The 16,689-nt window shown below is 38.5% G+C and overlaps 1 pseudogene; it reads left to right on the top strand.

The window, feature by feature from the left end:
* Positions 1-14,791: 14,791 nt before the first annotated feature.
* Positions 14,792-16,117, top strand: LOC138164321 (large ribosomal subunit protein uL3-like; annotated as a pseudogene).
* Positions 16,118-16,689: the final 572 nt, after the last annotated feature.

A 16,689-nucleotide genomic window follows, 5' to 3' on the forward strand; every position in this document is an offset into this window, starting at 1 on the left:
AGAGATGTCTACATCCAGAGAAAGAACAGACTTTGAACCCAGATTGAAGCAAACTACCTTCTCTTTTTCTTTTTCTTGTTTGGTTTTGTTTCCTCTTTCCCATTGTTCATTCCATCTGATACAATCCTTCTTTATAACCTGACTAATGCCTAATGTGAAAGTATTTGCAGATACTATACTTGATTGTATGCCGCCATGGTTGGTGGAGAGGGAGAGAGAATTTGAAACTCATTTGTGGAAATGAATCTTGTAAATTAAAAGTAAACAAATTAATAAAGAAAAAAATGTTTGAAAGTCCTCTATTCCATTGAATGACCATATTTTCCCCTGATACATGATTCTCAGTTTTGCTGGGTAGGTGATCCTTGGTTTTAATGCCAGCTCCTTTGACCTCTGGAATATCATATTCCAAGCCCTTCGATCCCTCAGTGTAGAAGCGGCCATATCCTCAGTTATCCTGATTGTGTTTCCACAATATTCAAATTGTTTCTTCTTGGCTGCTTGTAATATTTTCTACTTGATCTGGGAGCTCTGGATCCTGGATATAATATTCCTAGGAGTTTTCATTTTGGGATCTTTTTCAAGAGGTGATCAGTGGATTCTTTCAACCTCTATTTTGCTCTCTGATTCTAAAACATCAGGGCAATTTTCCTTGAGAATTTCCTGAATGAAGATTTCTAGGTTCTTTTTTTGATCATGGCTTTCAAGTAGTCCAATAATTTTTAAATTATCTCTCCTGGATCTGTTTTCTAGGTCAGTGGCTTTTGCCAATGAGATATTTCACATTGCCTTCTATTTTTTCATTTGTTTGGATCTGTTTAATAGTATCTTGACTTCTCATAAAGTCACTAGCTTCTATTTATTCCAATCTAATTCTGAAGGAATGATTCTCTTCAGTTAGCTTTTGAGATTCTTTTTTTTCATTTGGCAAATTCAGCTTTTTAAGGAATTCTTCTCCTCATTGGCTTCTTGAGCGTCTTTTGCCATATGAGTTAGTCTATTTTTTAAGGTGTTATTTTCTTCAGTCAGGTTGTTGACTCTCTTTTCCTGATTTTCTTGTGTCATTCTCATTTGTCTTCCCAATTTTTCCTCCACTTCTCTTATTTGGTTTTCAAAATCCTTCTTAAGCTCCTCTATGCCCTGTAACCAATTCATATTTTTCTTGGAAGCTTTTGGTGCAGGAGTTCTGACTTCATTGTCTTCCTCCCATTCCATGCTTTGATCCTTTTTGTCCCCAAAAAGCAATCCAAGGTTTGATTGCTGTGCTTGCTTTGCTTCCTTTGTTTGCTTATGTTGCCACTCAAGTTACTTCACTTGTGAGCTTTTTGACACAGTAAAACTCTGCTTCCAGAGAGGAGAGCTTTGTCCCAAATCGCTAGGGTTTTTGCAGCTGCCAGAGCTATTAATTGGCTGCCTTCTCTGAAGCCTCCACACACTCTGTCTCACTGGTCACACACCCCAAGCCCTCTACCCTAGACAGCAATCCAGATCCAAGCAGGTTAAAGCAAGACTGATTACTCATCAGAATGGTTGCTTGTTCCCCTATAATCTGCAGTCCAGGAGCTCTGAATCAGCCACATGGCCGCAGCCACTGTCCTTGAGTCGCTTCTCCCTCCAGGGGCATAGGCCGGACCGTACTCCCAGACTTTTGGCTCCCAAAGTCCACTTCACTGATCTCTCACTTTGTCCTTAGCATCTATGGGTTGATAATTCTGGAAACTACCACAGCTGCTGGTGATCTGAAGTTACTCCAGCTGGAGGCTGGTTGTGGCCACCCTGAGGCTAAAACCTCAGGCTCACTTGGGCCCAGAGTGCTGTGCTGGTCCTTTCCTGTCAGCCTGCTGGGCTGTCTTCAGCAGGAGGTTAGCTTCTCTCTGTCATTTTGTGGGTTCTGTAGCTCCAAAGTTGGTTTAGAGTCATTTCTTATATGAATTGGAGTAGGTGAAAGCAGGAGCCAAGCAGACGTCCTGTTTCTACTCTGCCATCTTTACTTCACCCCTGCTGCCTTATATTTTAAAACCACAGTGGACCCACAAAAAATGTTCATGGATACTACCTATGTACCACACCCATTTTCAGCCAGTGAGTATGGATGATTTTTCCAGAGATACAAGACCTGTGCTTCATGTTACAGTAGAAAAAAGATGTGATTCCTAATTGGCTAAAAGGATGTTGAACACAACACTTAATGAAGAAAGTTGTGGGGAGCCATTTCAGAGAAGGACTTCAAGAGAAGAGTGACAAGTGTGAGCTTTTGATGGCTATCAGGACCCTCAGAGCCACAAACATGTGAGGAAATCCAACTCCCCATCATTTCCCTTGATTTCCAGTACTTGCAACTCTGTAGACTGCTAAAAGCAAACTCTGCTTTGTGAGATTGTTCCCACTCTCGTTGGGTGAACCGAAATGTTTTATATCATTCTTATCTAAAGAGCTCCTTTACTACGGTTGTGCTAAATATGTCCTATTTTATTTTTCTTCAATGAATGACTTCATGTTATTTACTGTTTTTGATAGTCTTTTGTGTAACCAGCATTTAGAGGGAGGGAGCTAAGATGGTGATAATAAGCTATTACCTTCCTTTTAAGAGTCATCAGGGAAAGTAGTATGTATCCCAGACACACACACACCCTCCAGACTATTATGCCCTTAGACTAACAGATGTAGTGGATAGATATAATTCTAGCTCAATACCCCCTTTTTGAATACAGGTCAGGGAAAAACTATCCTCCCAGTATTCGCCCTCTAATGATTCCACTCAAATGCAGAAATCACGGTCTCTACCTTGAAGAGAGGTAGACTAAATCACAGATCAGGCAGCTATAAACATCAACAACTTCAGAACACACAAACTAACCATCTTCACTTATTTAGAAATCATATACACTTCTACTTTACATACAAATAGAAGATAATAGCACATAATTAAGGGCCTGCATACATTAGCAATGATCTTTTTTCAAAAAATATTAAAGCATCTGCTATCTGTAGTCTTGAAAAAAAAAGCAATTATTTTCTGTTTAAAGGGATTGATAGTCGAGTACAAATTGATTCTGTTGCACTTCATCATCCTCATCAAAATCCCCAAGAAATATCCACTCTTACTCCATTTTTCTAATAAAGTGAGATAGAAAGAAATTGAGTCATTTGACAAAATTCACACAATACAATAGTGACAGCGGCAGGGATGGAAACCAGATTTTGTTTTAGAGGAGCCCTTCTAGTATCTGACACTTCATATAAATATAGAATGAATAAAAGGAGATCATACGGATTAGCTAGTTAGTTCTTCTCAGTCTACAGATGGGGAAAGTGAGGCTCAGTGGTTAAATAATTTGTTTTTGTTACATAGAGAAGTAGCACCTGAACCAGGAGTAGAATCCAGAGAGCAAGTGCTGGTAAATGATCAGTAACTGGCTCTCTAGGGAGGGAAATCTACTCATGACATACTTTTACATTTGATATTCTTTATTTGCATTTTCTCCATCACTTTCTTAAACATAGACAATCCAAAAACAAATAAATAAAGCCCTAATTTGTAGTATTTGCCAATTTCTGAAGTGTAAATCTGACATTGAACATTAACAACTAACTCTCATAAACAGGTTAGAGCTGGTTCAAGCGCACTACTGAATCTAGGTCTCCTGATTCCTCATTCATTTCTCTTCCTACTATACAATTGGGTCTTCTAAAGTAAGCCTCTTTGTTTCTATGCATCTGTACATGGGTGAAATGGTCTTCCAAAAATCTAATATTTGAAAAGAAGTATGATATTGTAGTATGAGTTGTGAATTTGGATTCAGAGGATCTAGGTTCAAAGCTCAGATCTTCAGTCCTGAAATATTGTGCAAATCACTTAACTCAGGTGTGAGGCCCAGGGGTGAGGGCCACATGTGGCCCTCTAGGTCTTGAAGTATGGCCCTTAGACTGAATCCAAACTTCACATAATAAATCCCCTTTATAAAAGTATTTTTTTTTAAACTTGGACTCAGTCAAAAAGCCACACCCAAGGTACCTAGAAGGCTACATATGGCCTCAAGGCTGCAGTTTCTTTCCCCACCCCAGACTCTCTAGAGCTTAATTTCTTCATCCAGTTATTACTCATGTTCTGTCAAACCTCAGCCCTGGATTACTCTCACTACTTGATTCCTCTGCTTGTAATCATATTGTGCTGAGCAGAGTTGGAGGAAGTCACACAACCATGTAGACTAGCTATGTTACAAATTTACTTCATCCAAATTCAACTAAGCTATCGATGCAGCAAGGTAATCCTTTTATTCCTCCCTGATTCCATATCTCACTCCCTACATAAACTATTTACCATCTCTTCTCTCTTAAAGCTTACCATGGCTTCCCCTCCTCACCTTAGTTGAGGAACTTACTTCTTAATTTTAATGAGAAAATTGAGGCCATTCACAAAGCATTTCCTCTTTTCCTCTTCTCTTAATTCCAAAACCTCATGATATCATTTACCACTCTCTTCTCCTTTTCACCAGTCTCTGAAAATGAGGTGACCCTCTTTCTTGCCAGGATTAGCCCACCAAGTAGAGCCTTGACTGCATCTCTTCCTATCTTCTCGAAGTAATTGCAACCTCAATCACTGGCTCTAGTCTTCAATTATTCCCTATTTACTGATTTCTTCCCCTATTCCTTCAAATATTTCCAAGTTTCCTCCTATACTTAAAAGGTTTTTTTTTTTTTACTAGACCTTATGAAGCTCTCAAGCTATTATCCTATCTCTACTCCCTTTTTCAAACTCTTAGAAAAAGTTGCCTCAAAGAATTGGAAATTGAGAGGATGCCCATTAATGGGGGAATGACTAAACAAGTTATAATACATGATTATAATGTAATATTACTGTGCTATAAGAAATGATGAACAGGATACCTTCAGAAAAACCTGGAATGACTAACATGAACTGATGCAAAGTGATGTGAGCAGAACCAGAAGAATATTGTACACAGTAACAGCAATATTATATAATGATCAATTGTGAATGATTTAGCTATTCTCAGCATAACTGATCTAAGACAATTCCAAAGATTCATAATGAAAAATGCTATTCACTTCCAAAGAAATAATTTAGAGTCTGAATGCAGATAAAACATACTATTTTTTACTTTATGTATTTTTTTTACTCTGAGTCTGTGTCTTCTTTCACAACATGACTTAATATGGTGATATGTTTTGCATGATTGAGCACATACAACCTATAACAAATTGCTTACTATCTCAGGGAGGGTGGAAGTGAGGGAGGGAGAGAGAAAATTTGAAACTCAAAACTTCTTTAAAATGAATGTTAGTGATTGTTTTTACATGTAACTGGGGGAAATTATTTTTTTTTAAATTTAATTTAATTAAAAAAAAAGAAAAAGTTGCCTCCCCTCACTGTCTCCATGTGTTCTCTCCTTAGTCACACCCTTCTTTCCTCTTCCCTTTCCTTCCCTTTCTTTCCCTTCCCTTCCCTTTCTTAAACAACAAAATGACAAGGTCAAACTTTGTGCTTTAGGAATAGCACTTTGGTATCTATGTAGAAGATGTATTAGAGGAGAGAGAGGATTCAGGTAGGAAGACTAATTAGAAAGTTATAACAATGTCTAAGTGAGAGGTGAGAGGACCTGAACAAGGGTAGTGGCCATATTAGTGTATTTACTGAATCATAGTTGACCTAAAAATAGTTGATCTTTTCTTCAGGAGGGGTTTTCTTTTTCTATAGAGATAATGATTTCAAGCTGTATGGTACCCAAGAGATGATCAAGTCCAAACTCCTCACCCCAGTGAATGTAAAAATCTTTCTATTTAGCCTTGTAATTTTGCCACAAACTTATAAACAGCTGGATCATAGAATACATTCACAGAATGAATGATTAATGAATCACTAATGTCAGTAAATGTATATGCCTTTGCCTATCTTATGTTTTTGAAAAGAAAGAATGAGGATAAAATCAGTTTGAAGCAACTTACAAATTTATACTAAAAAAAATCATCATTTTTACATTATGCTATTTTTGTAAACATTTTTCATTTGTCATCAAGCAATATTATTTTTAACATTACATATTTTTGGCCCATGGGGGAACTTCTAATACAATAATAATTCATTAAGAAAACTACAGCAGAAATATCCACACAGAGCTTACACCACCAGTGCAAATCTCAAGTGAATTGGAGCAGAGTAGAGTTTGGTTCAAATCTCTTGGACACTGAAGTTGGATAAATGGAGGAAACTACCATATGGCTTCAGTGTTTGTGCATCTTCCAAAAAGCAGAGTGGAAAAAAGCAGCTGCTGACTCTGTGGAAACCATCCAGTTATGTTCTTGTTTCCCCTTCTTTCCTCTCCAAGGTCTGGCATCAGTGAGGTTTTTGGCCATCTTTCTAAGATAAATGAAATGAAAGGAATTAGCTGTTTTACTAAAATGAACAAAATAGCCTTGGGAAAACTTCTGGTCAAAATGTTAATGTGAAAGGTCAGAGAAGAACCTAGAGAACCTACAGCACCCACAAAGTGACAGAGAGAAACAAATCTCCCACTGAAGGAAGCCTGGCAAGCCAGCAGGAAGGGTCCGTCACAGCACTGAGAGCTGAGGGCAGTCCCGACTGAGCCAAGGTTTTAGCCCCAGGGTGACCCTGACCAGAGGTGGCTGGAGCTGACTTTGGGAGAGTATATCACCAGCAGCTGTGGTGGTTTCCAGACTTCTTAATCCACAAATGCCAAAGACAAAGTAAAAGGTCAGTGTAGAATTTTGTTCAAACAGGAGGAGTGCAGTCCGGCTGCTACTCCTGGGGTGAGAAGCTGAGGAGGCACAGTGGCTGCAGCCACTACTGTGTGGCTCCTCCCAGAGTTCCTGGCCTGCAGACTGTAGGGGGACCAAGCGACTGTTTAGAGGCTAAGCGCTCTTGCTTTGACCTGCTTGGATCTGGATCACGGTCTTCTCTTATTTGGTTTTATGTCCTCTTTACCATTTTTTCATTCCAGCTGGTACAATCCGTCTTTATAACCTGACTAATGAATAATGTGAAAGTATTTACAGATCCTATACTCGACTATAAGCTGCCATGGGTGGGGGGGGAAGGGGACAGAGGGGGACAAAATGTGAAACTCAAGGAATTATGGAATTGAATCCTGTAAACTAAAAGGAAACAAACAAATTAATTTAAAAAAAAAACCACACACATACACAAAAGAAAAAATGAGCCTGGACAACATTCTTCAAGAGCTCATTAAGAAAAACTGCCCAGGGACACAAGAACCCAAGGGTAAAACCGAAATAGAGAGAATCCACTGGACACTTGATGAAAGAGATCCCAAACTGAAAAGTCCTCGAAATGTTGTAGCCAAACTCAAGACCTACCAGGTAAAAAAAGAAAATATCTAAGTGGCCAGGAAGAAACAATTCAAATATTGAGGAACCACAGTGAGGATCGCACAGGACTTGGCAGTCTCTACACTGAAAGATTGGGGGCAGTGGAATTCAATTTTCTGCAAGGCAAAAGAGCTCAGGTTACAACCAAGGATCATCTACCCAGTGAGACTGAGCATATTCTTCCAGGCAAAGAAATGGTCATTCAATGATATAATGTATTTACAGACCTTTCTGATGAAAAAGCCAGAGCTCAATGGAAAATTCAACCTCCAATTACTAGATGCAAGTGTGACATAGAAAGGTAAACAAGGAAAATACACACACACAAACACACACCCTGTTATTTAATAAGAGCAAACTGTTTATAGACAAGTAGAGGGTATGAGTACAAATTACACAAAGTGATGATTAAAAAAAATCTTATTAAGGGCTACAAAGGGACTGCAATGGAAGAAGAGGAAAGAATGAAGTGGAAAAGGGTAAATTATGCCCCACAAAGAGGCATAAAAACAGTATAGCAGAGAAAAAGAAGGGAGGGACATGAGTATTATATGAGCTTTTCCCTCATTTGGTCTGGTGCAAAGAGGGAATAACAACCAGTTAAGCATAGGACTCTGGAGAAGAGAGGCAAAACGTATCATATTAGAGGGAAAGAGGGGAGGGAGAGGAGCTTCACATGAGACTTATTCTTGTCACTCTTGGTGCGAAGAAGAAATAACATACTTCATTAAGTATAAAAATATCCTACAGGCAGTAGGTGGGAGAAAGGGCTACAAAAGTGGGTGGGATGAGTGGGGAGGGAAGAAGTAAGGGGAAAAGGGAGAAAAAATATAAGCATAGACAGGGGAGGGAATAGGATGGAGGGAAAGAAACAGATAATAATCATAACTGTGAATGTGAATGGAATGAACTCTCCCATAAAACAGAGGCAGATCGCAGAATGGATTAAAAATCATAATCCTACAATATTCTGTTTACAAGAAAAACATCTGAAACAGAGGGATACACACAGGGTAAAGGTAAAAGGCTGGAGTAAAATATATCATGCCTCAGCTAAAGTAAAAAAAAAAAAAGCAAGGGGAGCAATCCTTATCTCAGATAAAGCAAAGGCAAAAATTGATCTAATTAAAAGAGATAAGGAAGGAAACTGTATCCTGCTAAAAGGCACCATCGAGAATGAAGCAATATCATTACTTAACATATATGCACCAAGTGGCACAGCATCCAAATTCCCAGAGGATAAGGTAAGGGAATTAGAGGAATAAATTGATAGCAAAACTATACTAGTGGGAGACCTTAATCTCCCCCTCTCTGAGCTTGATAAATCCAACCTCAAAATAAACAAGAAAAAAGTTAAGGAGGTGAATAGAATTTTAGAGAGTATGACAGATCTCTGGAGAAAACTGAATGAGGACAAAAAAAATATACCTTTTTCTCAGGGGTACATGGCACATATACAAAAACTGACCATGTACTAGGACATAAAAACCTCACAATTCAGTGCAGAAAGGCAGAAATATTACATACATCATTCTCAGATCATGATGCAATAAAAATAATATTCAATAATAAGGGCCATGGAAAGACAGACTAAAAACTAATTGGAAATTAAACAAAGTAATCCTAAAGAATGAGTGGGTCAAACAAGAAATCACAGAAACAATCAGTAACTTCATTCAAGAGAATGACAATAATGAGACAACATACCACAATTTGTGGGATGCAGCAAAGGCAGTTCTTAGAGGAAGTTTTATATGCTTTAGTACATACATGAATAAAATTAGAGAAATGGGAGGTAAATGAATTGGGCATGCAATTGAAAAAGCTAGAAAAAAGAACAAATTGAAAATCCATAATTAAATACTAAATTAGAAATAATCAAAACTAAAGGAGTGATTAATAAAATTGAATTTAAGAAAACTATTGAATTAGTAAATAAAACTAAGAGCTGGTATATGCAAAAAACAATAAAATTGATAGACCTTTCATTGATATGATAAAAAAAAAAGAAAGAAGAAAACCAAATTAAGAGTATCAAAAATGAAAAGGGTGAATCTAGCTCCAACGAAGAGGAAATTAAAACAATAATTAGGAATTATTTTGCCCAGTTGTATGCACATAAATTTGACAATCTTAGTGAAATGGATGAATATCTATAAAAATATAAGTCACCCAAATTAACTGAAGAGGAAGTAAACTACTTAAATAACCCCATCTCAGAAAAAGAATTTGAGCAAGCCATCAATGAACTCCCAGGAAAAACAATCTCTGGGGCCAGACAGATTTACAAGTGAATTCTACCAAACATTTAAAGAACAATTGACTCCAATACTTTACAAACTATTCGGGAAAATTGGAGGAGTCCTACCAAACTCTTTTTATGACACAAATATGGTACTGATACCTAAATCAGGAAGAACCAAAACAGAGATAGAAAATTATAGACCAATTTTCCTCATGAATATATTAGAAAAAAGACTACAGCAACTTATCATGAGAATAATACACTTTGATAAGGTAGGATTTATTCCAGGAATGCAAGGATGGTTCAATATTAGGAAAACCATCAGTATAATTGATCATATCAGCAATAAAACTAGTAGAACCCATATGATTATATCAATAGATGCAGAAAAGGTTTTTGACAAAATGCAGCACCCATTCCTATTAAAAATACTAGAAAGTATAGGAATTAAAGGAATCTTCCTTAAAATAATAAGTAGCATCTATCTAAAACCATAAGCAACTATTATATGTAATGGGTATATATTAGAAGTATTTCCAATAAGATCAGGGGTGAAACAAGGATGTCCACTATCACCCCTCTTATTCAATCTGCTACCAGAAACGTTAGCAGTAGCAATAAAAGAAGAAAGATAAATTGAAGGAATCAAATTAGGCAAAAAGAGACTAAGCTATCACTCTTTGAAGATGATATGATGATGTACTTAGAAAATCCTAGAGAATCAAGTAAAAAACTACTTGAGATAATAAACAAATTTGGCAAAGTTTCAGAATATAAAATAAATCCACATAAGTCCTTGGCATTCCTGTATATCTCTAACAAAATCCAACATCAAGAGAAAGAAAGAGAAAGCCCATTTAAAGTTACTATAGACATTATAAAATATATGGGAATCTACCTGCCAAAACAAACCCAGGACTTATATCAACACAATTACAAAATACTTTTCACACAAATAAAGTCAGATCTAACTAATTGGAAAAAAATCAATTGCTTGTGGCTGGGTTGAGCTAATATAATAAAAATGACAATTTTACATAAATTAAATTACATATTTGGTGCCATACCAATCAATCTACCAAAAAATTACTTTGTAGAGCTAGAAAAAATAGTAGCAAAATTCATTTGGAAGAACAAAAGGTCCAGAATATCAAGGCAATTAATGAAAAGAAATGCTAGGGAAGGTGGCCTAGCCACACCAGATTTTAATCTGTATTATAAAGCAGCAGTCATCGGAACTATTTGGTACTGGCTGAGGAATAGATGAGTGGATCAATGGAGTAGATTTGGTACATGAGACTCAGTAGCCAATGACTACAATAATCTACTGTTTGATAAACCCAAAGACCCCCGTTTTGGGGATAAGAACACACTATTTGACAAAAACTGCTGGGAAAACTGGAACATAGTATGGCAGAAATTAGGTATAGACCAATATCTAACAAAATACACCAAAATAAAGTAGAAATGAGTGTATGATCTAGGTATAAAGGCTGATACTGTATGCAGTCTGGGAGAGCAAGGGATAGTTTACCTGTCAGATCTATGGAGAGGGGAAGACTTCATGATGAAACAAGAGTTAGAGAGCATTATAAAATGCAAAATGGACAATTTTGATTACATTAAATTGAAAAGCTTCTGTACAAATAAAACCAATGTCAACAAGATTAAGAGGGAAGTAGAAAATTGGGAAAGGATCTTTACAACCAACGTCTTTGATAAAGGCCTCATTTCTAAAATATACAAAGAACTGAGTTGAATCTATAAGACTACAAGCCATTCTCCAATTGATAAATGGTCAGAGGATATGAACAGGCAGTTCTCAGAAGATGAAATTAAAGATATCTATAAGCATATGAAAGAATGTTCTGAATCACTATTGATTAGAGAAATGCAAATCAAAACTTCTCTGAGGTACCACACCTCACCAGTCAGGTTGGTTAAGATGACAAAACAGGAAAATGATAAATGCTGGAGAGGATGTGGGAAAATTGGAACACTAATGCATTGTTGGTGGAGTTGTGAACTGATCCAGCCATTCCAGAAAGTAATCTGAATCTATCCCCAAAGGACTATAAATAAGTTCATACCCTTTGACCCAGTAATACCACTTCTAGGGTTATATTCCAAAGAGATCAGAGAAATGGGAGGAGGACCCGTATGTACAAATATATATATTAAAGCAATTGGGGTTAAGTAACTTGCTCAAGGTTACATGGCCAGTTATTTCTGGGTGTCGTGCTAAGTATCAGAGCCCGGATTCAATCCCTGGTCATCCCAACTCTGGAGCTAGTGCTCTTACTCACTGCGCCACCTGGCTGCCCCTGTACAAAAATATTTATAGCAGTTCTTTGTTATATGTCACCAGTGGTGGCAAAGAATTGGAAATCAAGGGGATGCCTATCAACTGGGGAATGGCTGAACAAATTGTTGTATAGGAATATAATGGAATAATACTGTGCTATAAGAAATGAGGAGCAGATGGACTTCATAACAACCTGGAGAGACTTATATAAACTGATGCTGAGCAAGAAGAGCACAACCAGGAGAAATCTGTACACAATCACAGACACTACATATGTGTGACAACTAACTTCATTAGACTGGGCTCCTCTCAGCAATGTAAGGTTATAAGAGAACTCCAAAAGACTCATGATCAAAAGAGATATTCACATCCAGAGAAAAAGATGCAGAGTCTGAATGCAGATTGAAACAAACTACTTGCTCTGTTTTTTTTCTTTTTTTGTTTTTTTTCCTCTTTCCCACTGATCATTCCCTCAGCTATAATCCTTCTTTACAAGCTGACTAATGATAAATGTGAAGATCCTATATTTGAGTGCATGCTGCCATGACAGGGAGGGGGAAGGACAAAGAGGGGGAGAAAATTTGAAACTCAAGGGACTGTGGAACCGAATGTTGTACACTAAAAGTAAATAAACAAATTAATTTTAAAAAATAAAAAAGAAGGATTTTGAAAATCAATAAGAGAAGTGGAGGAAAAATTGGGAAGAGAAATGAGAATGATGCAAGAAAATCATGAAAAGTGAGTCAACAACCTGCTAAAGGAGACCAAAAAAAAAAATACTGAATAAAATAACACCTTAAAAAAATAGACTAAATCAAATGGCAAAAGACTCCCAAAAAGCCAATGAGGGGAAGAATGCTTTAAAAAGCTGAATTTGCCAGATGGAAAAGGAATTTCTAAAACTCACTGAAGAGAATAACTCCTTCAAAATCAGACTGGATCAATCAGAAGCTAATGACTTTATGAGAAATCAAGATACTATAAAAGAAATCCAAACAAATGAAAAAATAGAAGGCAATGTGAAATATCTAATTGGAAAAACTACTGACCTGGAAAATAGATCCAGGAGAGATCATTTAAAAATTATTGGTCTACCTGAAAGCCATGATCAAAAAAAAGAGTCTAAACACCACCTTTCAAGAAGTTTTAAAGCAAAATTGACCTGATATTCTAGAACTAGAGAGCAAAATAGAAATTGAAAGAATTCACCAATCACCTCTTAAAAAAGATCCCAAAAAGAAAACTCCTAGGAATATTATAGCCAGATTCCAAAGTTGCCAGGTCAAGGAGAAAATACTGCAAGCAGTCAGAAGAAACAATCTGAATATTGTGGAAACACAATCAGGATAACACAAGACCTAGCAGCTTCTACATTAAGGGATCAAAGGGCTTGTAATATGATATTCCAGAGGTGAAAGAAGCTAGGACTAAAACCAAGAATCACATACCGAGAAAAACTGAGTATAATGCTTCAGGGGAAAATATGGTCATTCAATGAAATAGAGGACTTTCAAGCATTCTTGATGAAAAAACCAGAGCTGAACAGAAAATTTGACTTTCAAATAAAAGAAGCAATAGAAGCATGAGATGGTAAACAGGAAAAAGAAATCATAAGGAAATTATTAAAGTTAAACTATTTACATTCCTACATGGGAAAATGATAATTATAACTCATAAGCCTTTTCTCAGCATGAGGATAGCTGAAGGGAATATATATGTGTATATATATGTATACAAACACACATATGTGAGTGTGGGCATCTGTATGTTCATGTATACATAGACAGAGGGCACAGGATGAGTTGAATATGAAGGGGTGATATCCAAAAAATGAAATTAAGAGGTGAGAGAGGAATTTATTGGGAGAAGAAGAAAGGGAGCCATAGATTAGGGTAAATTATCTCATATAAAAGAGGCAAGAGAAATCTATTACAATGGAGGGGAAGAACAGGAAGGTAAAAGGGAATGGGACAACCTGAATCTCATTGAATTTGGCCTAAGGAGGGAATAATGTACACACTCAGTTGGGTATCTTACCCTACAGGAAAATAGGGGGGTAGGGGATAAGAGCAGGGAGGATAGAAGGGAGGGCAGACTGGGGGAGAGAGTAATCAGAAGCAAACATTTTTGAAAAGGGATGGGGTCAAAGGAAAAAATAGAATAAGTGGGAGGGGGTGTGATAGAATAGACAGAAATATAGTTAGCCTACCACAATATAACTAGTATAGAAATGATTTGGGTAACTACACATATACAATCTATATTGAATTGCTTATCTTCCCAGTGGAGTGGGCGAGGAGAAGAAGGGAAAAAAACCTGGAACTCAAAAGTTTTATAAACAAATGTTTAAATTTTTTTTTTTTTTTACCAATTTTTCCATGTAACTGGGAAATAAGATATACAGGTACTGGTGTCTGGGGCGAAGTGAAAACTTCTGAGAACTTCCCTCTCCCTTCCCCCATCCCTTCACATCTGCTGTTAATCAGCAGCAAGCCCTTTCAGAAGGCTTTCAGGTTTCCTGCCTCTGTGGGCTGGTGGGGGTCAGGGACAGCCCAAGCTCACTCCTCACCATTGCTTTGGGACCCTTCCACCCCTTTCCCTTGCTGTCAATCAGCATCCTTGTTCTTGGTAAGCCATAGTGACGGGCTCCTCTGTTGTTTACCATTATAGAAGATTCTCAGGCTCAGACTTGAGCCCACCTGTCAGCCAATGGGAGAAGGTATAGGCGGGGAAAGGGGCTTGATTACATTACGGGTATAAATTCTTGTTCTGCCTTTTGTAAAGGGCCTCTTCCTCATGATTAGTCATGGGGAAGACCACCCTCTTCACCCAGGGAAGAGAATAAATTCCTGTTCTTATCTTAAGAGATCTCCATGTTCGCTCTTCCAATCCGCCTCGGTGGCAGGCGTAGGTGCAGCGGTGGCAACATGTCCCACAGGAAGTTCTCGGCTCCCAGGCATGGGTCTCTGGTCTTCCTGCCTCGAAAGAGAAGCAGCAGGCACCGGGGAAAGGTGAAGAGCTTCCCCAAAGATGACCCTACCAAGCCCATCCACCTGACAGTCTTCCTGGGCTATAAGGCTGGCATGACCCACATGGTGCGGGAGGTGGACAGGCCTGGCTCGAAGGTTAACAAGAAGGAAGTGGTGGAGGCCGTCACCATCGTGGAGACGCCCCCCATGGTCATTGTAGGCATCGTGGGCTACGTGCAGACCCCCGTGGCCTGCGTAGCTTCAAAACCATCTTTCCTGAGCACATCAGTGATGAGTGTAAGAGGCGGTTCTATAAGAACTGGCATAAGTCCAAGAAGAAGGCCTTCACCAAGTACTGCAAGAAGTGGCAGGGCGATGATGGCAAAAAGCAGCTGGAGAAAGACTTCAGCAGCATGAAGAAGTACTGCCAGGTGATCCGCGTCATTGCCCACACCCAGATGCGTCTGCTTCCTCTGAGGCAGAAGAAGTCCCACCTGATGGAGATCCAGGTGAATGGCGGCAATGTGGCTGAGAAGCTGGACTGGGCCCGGGAGAAGCTGGAGCAGCAGGTGCCCGTGCCCACCGTGTTTGGTCAGGATGAGATGATTGACATCATTGGAGTGACCAAGGGCAAGGGCTACAAAGGTGTCACCAGCCGCTGGCACACAAAGAAACTGCCCCGAAAAACCCACCGAGGCCTGCGTAAGGTGGCGTGCATTGGAGCTAGGCATCCTGCCCGCGTGGCCTTTTCTGTGGCTCAAGCTGGTCAGAAGGGCTACCATCATCGCACCGAGATCAACAAGAAGATCTACAAGATTGGCCAGGGCTACCAGATCAAGGATGGCAAGCTGATCAAAAACAACGCGTCCACCAATTATGATCTGTCTGGCAAGAGCATTAACCCTCTGGGAGGCTTTGTCCACTACGGTGAGGTGACCAATGACTTTATCGTGCTGAAAGGCTGTGGCGTTGGGACCAAGAAGCGTGTCCTCACCCTGCGGAAGTCTCTGCTGGTACTGACCAAATGTCGTGCCCTGGAGAAGATCGACCTGAAGTTCATCGACACCACCTCCAAATTTGGTCATGGTCGGTTCCAGACCGTGGAGGAAAAGAAAGCTTTCATGGGGCCACTGAAAAAAGACCGTGTCGCAAAAGAAGAAGCTGCCTAATTTTTGCAGATCAATGTGGAGCTCGTGGATTCACAATAAAATTTTCAAAATTTAAAAAAAAAAAGAGATCTCCATGTTCTTGATTAAATTTTGGATGAGGTTTTTCATCACCAACACTGGGGTATAGAAACCCATCTTGCCCTACTAGAAAGTTAGGGGATTGAAGGGGGAGGATATAAGAGAGAACAGATTGGGGGAAGGGGTATTCAGTAGGCTTCCCGTTTTGGGGTGGGGGTAGGGGAAAGACGGGGAGAGAAAAAATTGTAACTCAAAATCTTGTGGAAAACTAAAAATAAATAAATTTTAAATTTTAAAAAAATTGTTTTTTAGAAAGACACAAGCAAACAGTTTTGTAACTAGTGCCAAATTTATTTCATACTCTCAGGGGAAAAAACAAACAAACAAGCTGTACTCTAGTAGAAATTCATCATTTTACATACCATCTTTTTTCTGATCTTTTTTGTATATGGAAATAATTATGGTTATTTATGTTTGTCAAGTTCAAAGCAATAAAAAATTATAATTTTTTAAAATGCAAGTTCCTCAAGAACTTGAAATGCCTTTGGATACCTAGTGCTCAGCACAACACCTGACACCTACAAGCACTTAATAAATACATTTTCATTTTGTAAGAAC

Source organism: Petaurus breviceps, unplaced genomic scaffold, assembly GCF_028583685.1.
Source record: "Petaurus breviceps papuanus isolate PSGF00001 unplaced genomic scaffold, PetGlider_PUasm1.0 189, whole genome shotgun sequence".
NCBI lineage: Eukaryota > Metazoa > Chordata > Mammalia > Diprotodontia > Petauridae > Petaurus > Petaurus breviceps.